Below are 10,261 nucleotides of genomic sequence, written 5' to 3'. Positions count from 1 at the left end.
GGACCTTTGCGTCACTTCCGGGAGACGCCGACGAACTATACCGTGCTACTACAACTCCCAGTGGCCCTCGCGACTCGCAGCGGGCAGGGTCAGGCTTGCAGTAAACTTGGCTGGGAGGAGGGGGTCTCGAGATTCCTGGATTCGACCGAGCTTTGCCGTCGGGTGTTATTGCTCACAGCCAGCCAACCAACCACACACCTCACCTGTGGAATCAGAATTTCAGGGCCAGGAGTTTACTTTCTTAAAGCGCCCACGCGATGCTGATGAGCTGCAAGGGTTTGGAGCCAGGCTTAGAGCAAACTTCGGATCGGACTTTGTATTCTAATCCCAGCTCCATCACTTACTAGTGTGTGAACCTAGTCAGATTTCCTAACCTCTCTGTGATTCAGTCTCCCCAGGTCAGGACCATAATAGGACCTACTTCATAGGATGTTATGAGAATCAAGTGGCTTACTATATGTGAAGCATTTAGGACAATGCCTTGCACAACATAAGCATATAATAAATATTAGCTAGTATTCATTCACTATTCCACAAATGCTTATGTGACTGTTTTACATTTTTTAAGGTGGTTTCATTCATTCAGCACTTGCTGCATGTCTTGTACTGTTTAGCACTGGGGGTACAATGCTCCCCTGAAAGAAAACTGGGACTTAGCAGATCATGGGAAAGAAGGAGGCCACTTTAGGTAGAGGAAACAGTCTGAACAAAATCCTAGAGACAGGAAAGTTCAGGGCAAGTTCAACAGCTGTTATATTGGGGTTAGAATGTGGCAGGGCCTTTCCACACATCCTGGCCTGTCACCCCTGTTCTCCTTCCACTTTCCCCCCCTTTTCCTCTCTGTTTCTCTTTCTCCTTTTCTCTCTTCCTCCCTCTCTCCCCACAGATCCACCTCATGCTGAAGTCAACCTCTTCACCTCCCAAAACAGAAAGGGAATGCACTGAAATGGCCAAGGAAGCTTGAGTAAAGGGTAAAGGAGGTTGAGTGATTTGAAGATCATTGTCACTGAAGATGAAGAAATGCAAATTCAGACTAAAGTAAAGCTACTGATTTTAGAGTGGTTTCTAGTTACTCCCAAGACCCTGATCATTTGCAAAGGAAAAATCATATCCAAACTGTTTATTTTTTACTAATCCTTTACTAAGTCATTATGAAATTTTTCGATTTAACAGGGAGGGGGCTTTTTTAGTAAAATTTTTATTGAACTGTAACATAGATTCAGATAAGTGACAGATCATAAATGCACAGCTTGATGAGTTTCCACGAAGTGAGCACATCTGTAGGCCCACATCAAGAAACAGAACATGACCAGAACCCCACCCAAACTCCCCTCTCATATACCCCTCCTGTCACTACCCAGCAGCCTTCTTAAATTTTTTTATCGTGAAATATTTCAAACATAGAGACAAGAATAAATACTATTTTAATGAACACCTATGTACCGAGAATCCACGAAGCATTGTCAAAACTTCATGTGATACCACATACCACATTCTGCTGTGGTTCTTTTTTTTTTTTTTTTCGGTACGCGGGCCTCTCACTGTTGTGGCCTCTCCCGTTGCGGAGCACAGGCTCTGGACATGCAGGCTCAGAGGCCATGGCTCACGGGCCCAGCCGCTCTGCAGCATGTAGGATCTTCCCGGGCCAGGGCACCAACCTGCGTCCCCTGCATCGGCAGGCGGACTCTCAACCACTGCGCCACCAGGGAAGCCCTCATTTTTATTTTAAAGAAAAAACTTAAATACGTTTGGGACATCCTAGTTAAATGAACAAGGTTCACTGGACATCCACAAATATCTTTAAAGCACCTACCATGTTCCAGGCCCTTTCATGTGATCATCTCTCTTTATTTGAAAATAATACTTGTACATGATTAAAAATACAAATGATACAAAAAAATATACAGGGGAAAAAAAATCTCCTTTCCACCCCAATCTCCAGTTCCTTAGCTTCTCTCCCTAGGGGCAAATATAATGATCAGTTTATAGTGTAATTTTCCAGATGTCTCTCTCTGTATTTAGATATGGATACATAAAAGGATATAGATATATGTGTGTATGTATATGTGTAAGAATTGTATAAAGATTATCTATCTCTTGGATGTCTACGTGTGATATTGGATATCAGTCTCTGTCTATATATCCTTATCTATATAATCCTTATACATGAACATACATACATATATCTATATCCTTTTATGTACCTATATCTATGTATACAGAAAGACAGATCGACAGATCTACCGATAACTATCTGTCTATCTATAACCATCTTTCTGTCTACCTAGAGAGAGAGATGGGATGACATGATTTCTTACACAAATCATGTCATATTTTATGTGCTCTTCTACGTCTTATTTCATTATTCATATATCTTGCAGCTCATTTTTTAATGCTTATGGATCTCTCATTCTTTTTTTAAAATAAATTTATTTATTTATTTTTATTTTTGGCTGCATTGGGTCTTCGTTGCGGTGCACAGGCTTCTCATTGGGTGGCTTCTCTTGTTGCTTAGCACGGGCTCTAGGCGCGTGGGCTTCAGTAGTTGCAGCATGTGGGCTCAGTAGCTGTGGCTTGCGGGCTCTAGAGCACAGGCTCAGTAGTTGTGGCTCACAGGCTTAGTTGCTCCGCGGCATGTGGAATCTTCCTGGTCCAGGGATCGAACCCGTGTCCCCTGCATTGGCAGGCGGATTCTTAACCACTGCGCCATCAGGGAAGCCCTCTCATTCTTTTTTTAAATTTTATTTTTAATTAAAGTATAGTTGATTTACAATGTTTCAGGTATACAGCAAAGTGATTTAGTTATACATGTATATATAAATAGGTATTCTTTTTCAGATTCCTTTCCACTATAGGTTATTACAAGATATTGAATATAGTCCCCTGTGCTATACACTAGGTCCTTGTTGATTATCTATTTTATATACAGTAGTGTGTATCTATTAATTCCAAATTCCAAATTTATCCCTCTTCCCTGCTCATTCTTTTTAATGGCAGACTATCGTATCATTATAGACCATGAAATATAAAATGTGTTCCTATTGATGAATACCTCTTTTAAATCTTCGCAACAACCCTGTAAGGTGGGTATTATTGTCCCAACCCTTTTTTTTTTTTTTTTTGCCATATGTCACGGCTTGTGGGATCTTGGTTCCCTGACCAGGGATGGAACCCAGGCCCCCTGCAGTGGAAGCACAGAGCCTTAACCACTGGACTGCCAGGGAATTCCTTGGCCCTCCTAAGAGGCCAAATGACTTCCCCAGGACCACACTGCTAGCCTGTATTTTAACCCAAATATTATTTCACAGCCAACTGAATTATTGGGAGATTTGCTGTTTTAGAGCTAGACACTAACAATGTTTGAGTTGCCACAACTTGGTCTTATGAAGAAGATGGATGGGAGTGAGGACAGCAAAGTAAAAAATACCCTGAGGATGTCTTGCTTTGTGAGTATAACTAGGTTCTGTAACTGGGGGCAAGCAGAACGTTGGTGTTTTTTAACGGATGAATTTTGTTAATGCCTAGATTTTAATGAGGTCCTTAATGGTTCCAGAGCAAGAAGCACACCCTGGAGGAAGTTTTGACCAGTCTGGCATCTCCAGTTCATTGTGGGCATCACATGACCCTAAGCAAATTGCTTCTCTCCAGTGCCTGTAATAATGTAACCAGCAAGCAGAAAGGTGATAATCATTACTGGCAATTGAATAGCAATTTCAAATGCATAAAGGCATGTCAAACTCATAACAAACTTGTAGGTAGGCAGGAAAAGCAGCTATTACTAACCTCATTTTACAAATGAGAAAACTAGAACTCTGAAAGAGCAGGAAATGGTTAAGCTAGTAACAGAGTGAGGTCCTCTGATTTAGAAGCCACAGAAGACTCTTCTGAATGTATAATTTTATTTTCTAATACTGACCACAGTGGAATAAATCATAATTTGGAAGGGGAGTGGACTGAGAGGAGGCAGAGAACAGAGCACGCGGAAGGGAAGGAGGTGGTGTTGACTCCTCGTTGGGACTAAATCCTGGGTACCATGCTTTCTTACTCAACTCCAGCCACTGATGCCTCAGCTCGGGCAGACCCAATGCCCCACTTTTAAAACAAATATCTTGAAATATTTTATGAAATTAATAGATAATATAAACTTCTGACACACACTATTTTATTTTGCTTTGTGTGTGTTTTATTTTCCCAAATAGCCACCAAGCTCCTTGAAGACAAGGATAGTATCTTGTATGTCTTAGTAGCCCCCTCAGTGCATTTCCCATAGTATGTGTTCAATAATGTGTTCTTTTCATTATTATTATTGAAAGACAATAATAATAATAAATATTGAAGACATATACAGCTGAGTGCACCAACTGTTTAAACTTCTACCGTAATCTATTAGTTTTGCCTTTTCTTGAGTTTCATGTAAAAAGTAGAATTATAAGGTATGTCCTCTTTAGTGTTTGGCTACCTTCAGAAGCCTATAAGATTCATCCATGTTGTTACATGAACTGAAAGTTCCTTCTTTTTTGATTGCTGAATAGTCTTCAATTGCATGACTATGTCACAATGTATTAATTCTCCTGTTGATCTGGGCTCTTTCCAGTCTTGGGCTATTGTGAATAAAGCTTTTATCAACATCTTGATACAAGTCTTTTTGTGGACATAAATACTTATCCTCTTGGGTGGGATAGCTGAGTCATTGAGTAAGTGTATATTGAGCTTCAGTAAATACTGCTGTGCTCTAAGTATATTTATAAAGGAAAAATAGGAAAAAAATTTTATTGAAAATATGCATTTAAATATGTAAAAGTTGAGACATGATTTCCGTAGAAGATATAAAGAAATAGAGATTTGCACCTATTTGCAATGACATAGTTTGGATTTATGAAATGACGATTATCATATGAACAAACGTTGAATTTTTTTCTTCATATTTGATATTTTGAAATAAGTATGTGTATATATACTTAGCATTTTTATATGTACTTAGAATCACAGTGAATGAGACACTGGGTGTTGCCTTTAGTGAGGGGATTTTCCAAATACAGCAAAAAGCTCTTGGTAAATGTTCAAACAAAACAAAGTACAGTCTTCCTTCAATGAACATGATAGTTGAAATCCTGGAAAATTCACATATATTAAAACCAAGCAAGATATACTTTGGGTTCACATGTAAAATGGAATTAGATGTCTGGGTTGCGGGGAGACAGCGAAAAGCCACTCAGGCGTAGGAAAATTACTCTTCACACAGGACCATGTTGTGCATGGCAGGATGGCTAGGCCCTCACCCTCTAAAGGGCTCTGCTCCATTTACAGTGAGATTCAAAAATCCCACAAACTTCCAGAATGACGATAGAGGGCAATACCACCCCATTGAGTACCACGGTTCAAGACTTGTTCTGTAAAAACAACCATCTGTGGCTTATTATATTTAACCTAATTAATTAATATTAAATGAAATTAAAAGTTAAGTTTCTCCGTCATACTAACCACATTTCAACTGCTTAAAAACCACATGTAGCAAAAAGTACCCACAGAGAAAAGCCCAGATCCAGATCGTTTCACTAGTTAATTCCTCAAATATTTAAAGAATTAACACCAGTTCTTCACAAACTCATCCCAAAAAATAGAAGAGGGAACACTTCCCAACTCATTCTCTGAGGCCTGCGTTGCCTGGATATCAAAACCAGACAAAAATGACACGAGAAAAGAAAATTTCAGACCAATTTCTCTTACGAATAGAGGCATAAAAATCCTCAGCAAAATACTAGAAAATCTAATACATAGACCATGACCAAGTGGTATTTATCAGAAATGCAAAGTCAGCTTTACATATGAAAATGAATATTAATTCGCTAATACACCGTATCAATAGAATAAAGGACAAAAAACACACGATCATCTCAATAGATGAAAAAAAAGCAGTTGACAATATTGAAAACCCCTTCATGATCAAAACACCTAACAAACTGGGAATAGAAGGGAACTTCCTCAATATGATAAAGGGCATCCACAAAAAATCCACAGCTAATATCGTACTTAATAATGAAAGACTAAAAGCTTTTTCCCTAATATCAGGAACAAGACAAGAATGTCTACTTCTATTTGAATGTTGAAGAATGTTGCCACTTCTATTTAATGTTGTAATGGAGGCTCTAGTCAAGGCAATTAGGCCAGAAAGTGAAATAAAAAGCATCCAGATTAGAAAGGTTTGCAGACGACATAACTTGTATATAGAAAATCCTAAGGAATCTACAAAAACCTATTTGAACTAATAACAAGTTCAGCAGAGTTGGAGCGTAAAAGAGCAATAGACAAAAATCAATTGTATTTCTAGACACTTGTAATGAAGAATCCAAAAAGGAAATCAGGAAAGTAATTCCATGTACAAAAGCACCAAAAAGAATAAAATACTTAGGCATAAATTTAACAAAAGAGGTGCAAGTATGTACGATGAAAACTACAAAGCATTGTTGAAAGAAAATAAAGATCTAAATAAGCAGAAAGACATCCTATGTTCATGGATCATAAATTAGTGCATTCACTGCTGTGGCCTATGTTCGATCCCTGGATGGGGAACTAAGATCCCACAAGCTGAGTGGTGTAGCCAAAAAAAAAAGTTTTGTTCTTTTTTAATTCCACATGTAAGTGAAATCACACAGTATTTGTCCTTATCTATCTGACTTATTTCACTTACTATAATACCTTTAAGCTTCATCCATGTAGTTGCAAATGGTAGAATTTCCTCATTTTTAACAGCTGAATAATATTAATGCTGCTATGTACATAGGGGTGCAGATATCTTTTCAAATTAGTGTTTTTGTTTCCTTTGGATATATTCGCAGAAGTGGAACTTCTGCATCATATGGTAATTCTTTTAATTTTTTGAGGATCTTCTATACTGTTTTCCATAGTGGCTGTGCAAATTTACAATCCCACCAACAGTGCCCAAGTGTTCCCTTTTGTATACAACCATGCCAGCATTTGTTACCTCTGGTCTTTTTGATGACGGCTAATCTAAGAGGTGTGAGGTGACATCTCATTGTGGTTTTGATTTGCATTTCCCTAATGACTAGTTGGCCGTGCCACTCAGCTTGCGGGATATCAGTTCCCCGACCAGGGATTGAACCCAGGCATGGCAGTGAAAGCCCCGAATCCTAACCACTAGGCAACCAAGGAACTCCCATGACTAGTGCTGTTGAGCATCTTTTCAAGTACCTATTGGCCTGTTGGCCTTTCGTATTTCTTTGGAGAAACATCTATTCAGTTCTTTTGCCCATTTTTAAATTGGATTATTTCCGTTTTTTGCTATTGGATTGTATGATTTCTTTATATATTTTGGATATGAACCCAGCAATCTGTACTTATTTGTTTATTTTATTAATTTATTTTTGGCTGCACTGGGTCTTCATTGCTGCGCGTGGGCTTTCTCTAGTTGCAGTGAGTAGGGGCTACTCTTCATTGTGGTGCATGGCCTTCTCATTGAGGTTGCTTCTCTCATTGCAGAGCATGGGCTCTAGGTGCGCGGGCTCAGTATTTGTGGTTTGCAGGCTCAGCAGTTGTGGCGCATGGGCTTAGTTGCTCCGCAGCATGTGGGATCTTCCTGGTCCAGGGATCGAACCCGTGTCCCCTGCATTGGCAGGCGGATTCTCAACCACAGCACCACCAGGGAAGTCCCAGCAATCTGTACTTTAACAAGCCCTCTGGTGCACACTAAAGTTTGAGAACCACTGGCATAAGGCAATGTAAAATGTAAAGGCGGGATTCAAACCATAGCATGATCTAAGCTAACATATACTGAGTGCTATGGTTTCCCAGGAACTCATGTAATTTCCACAACCACCTTACGCTGTGTTGATACTATTGTTATTCCCATTTGACACGTCAAGAAATTAAGGTGCAGAGAGATGGAGAGACTTGCCTAAGATCATAGAGCTACTGAATAGCAGATTTGGGACCCCAAAACCAGGTTTCTCCACTGCCAAAGCCCATGCTATCAAGCACTGTGTCAGCACTTCCCCTGAGTGTGGGCCACAAGCATTACTGGTAGAGATGAGGTAGCCTCAGGGGGTAGTACCTGAATGTTCATTTTACACTCCAACAGCTATGTATTTTTTAAAAATATTTATTTATTTGGCTGCGCCAGGTCTTAGTTGTGGCCCGCAGGATCTAGTTCCCTGATCAGGGATCTAGCCTGGACCCCCTGCGTTGGGAGCTCAGAGTGTTAACCACTGGACCACCAGGGAAGTCCTATGTATTTATTTTAATGTGTCATAGAAAAAATATATATAACTAGCATTCCAAGCTCATGATTTCAATAGTAACATCGTTTCCCTGTAAAATGAGTGAATTTTATTAAAAATTAGTTGCTTTAATGAAAAGTATTTATTTGACCATGCTGTGAGGCTGGTGGGAACTTAGTTCCCTGACCAGGGATTAAACCCAGGCCCTCAGCAGTGAGAGTGCTAAGTTCTAACCACTGGACCACCAGGAAATTCCCTTTAATGAAAAAAATTTTTTTTTAGCTGCACCACATGGGGTCTTAATTCCCCGACAGAACCCGTGCCCCCTGCAGTGGAAGCACAGAGTCCTAACCACTGGACCGCCAAGGGAATTCCCAAAAAATCTTAATAAATGTACTGTTATGCACAGATATCGCAAATATGGTAGAGAAGTATGGGAAATACTGTTAAGCCAACCTCAGTTGCTTTAAAAATATATAACAATTTGTGTATTTTACTGTATATAAATAGTACCTTATTTTTAAATTTTATTTATTTATTTTTGGCTGTGTTGGGTCTTTGTTGCTGCATGTGGGCTTTCTCTAGCTGTGGAGAACAGGGGCTACTCTTCGCTGCAGTGCGTGGGCTTCAGTAGTTGTGGCACATGGGCTCAGTAGTTGTGGCACACGGGCGTAGTTGCTCTGTGGCATGTGGGATCATTCTGGATCAGGGCTTGAACCCCTGCCCCCTGCATTGGCAGGTGGATTCTTAACCACTGTGCCACCAGGGAAGTCCCCCTACAAGTCCTTTTTTAAGGTACTGTTGGGACTTCCCACATGCCGTGGAGCTGCTAAGCCCGCGCGCCCCAGAGCCCACGAACCGCAACTACTGAGCCCGTGTGTTGCAACTACTGAAGCCCGAGCACCTAGAGCCCATGCTCCGCAACAAGAGAAGCCACCACAATGAGAAGCCCTCGCACCACAACGAAGAGTAGACCCCGCTCGCCACAATTAGAGAAAGCCTGCGCGCGCAGCAACGAAGACCCAACGCAGCCAAAAACAAATAAATTTTTTTTTAAAAAGGGACTTGTAAAATAGACTGGATTCTAGGTAAAAATGTGCATGCTGAAGCATTTAGAGGGAGGTGTATTGCAGTCAACCTCCTACTTTTTTTTTTTTTTTTTTTTTTTTCTTGCGTTATGCGGGCCTCTCACTGTCGTGGCCTCTCCCATTTGCGGAGCACAGGCTCCGGACGCGCAGGCTCAGTGGCCATGGCTCACGGGCCCAGCCGCTCCGCGGCATGTGGGATCTTCCCGAAACGGGGCACGAACCCGCGTCTCCTGCATCGGCAGGCGGACTCTCAAGCACTGCGCCACCAGGGAAGCCCCAACCTCCTACTTTGAAACGCCTCACAAAAATAAGTTGAACTGGGCTTCCCTGGTGGCGCAGTGGTTGGGAGTCCGCCTGCCGATGCACGGGACACGGGTTCGTGCCCCGGTCTGGGAGGATCCCACGTGCTGTGGAGTGGCTGGGCCCGTAAGCCATGGCGGCTGAGCCTGCACGTCCAGAGCCTGTGCTCCGCAGTGGGAGAGGCGAAAAAAAAAAAAAAAAGTTGAACTAAACATTCATTGTAGAACCCAGGTGGTACATACATCAGTAATCATTGTGTAAGTTCTTTCAACTTCTCTGTAGGTTTGGAAACTTACATGTTGGGAAAAAATGCATACAGATTGTCCCACACAGTGAATGAATGAGTAAATGAATAAAGGAATTAACAAATAAGCAAAGCCTCAAAGACTAGACAATTTGCTGAAAGACTTTCTTTACACGCTCCTGTATATATTCCAAAGTGAGCTTACTGCTTTTATAATAGAAGAAAATGTTTTTTCAGAGAGAAAAATGGCACAAGAGTCAATTGATAAAATAGGCATTTATTCTGAAGGCATAATGCAAAGAAATTCCCCGAAAGCAGCTTGGGAGTGGAAGAAAACTGCTGCCCCTCCATCAAAGAGGAACAGGACCTCAGCACTTTTCTACATCCCAGCCGTG

The sequence above is a fragment of the Lipotes vexillifer genome, unplaced genomic scaffold (assembly GCF_000442215.2).
Source record: "Lipotes vexillifer unplaced genomic scaffold, Lipotes_vexillifer_v1.1 scaffold426, whole genome shotgun sequence".
NCBI lineage: Eukaryota > Metazoa > Chordata > Mammalia > Artiodactyla > Lipotidae > Lipotes > Lipotes vexillifer.
This window is presented reverse-complemented; position numbering follows the sequence as displayed.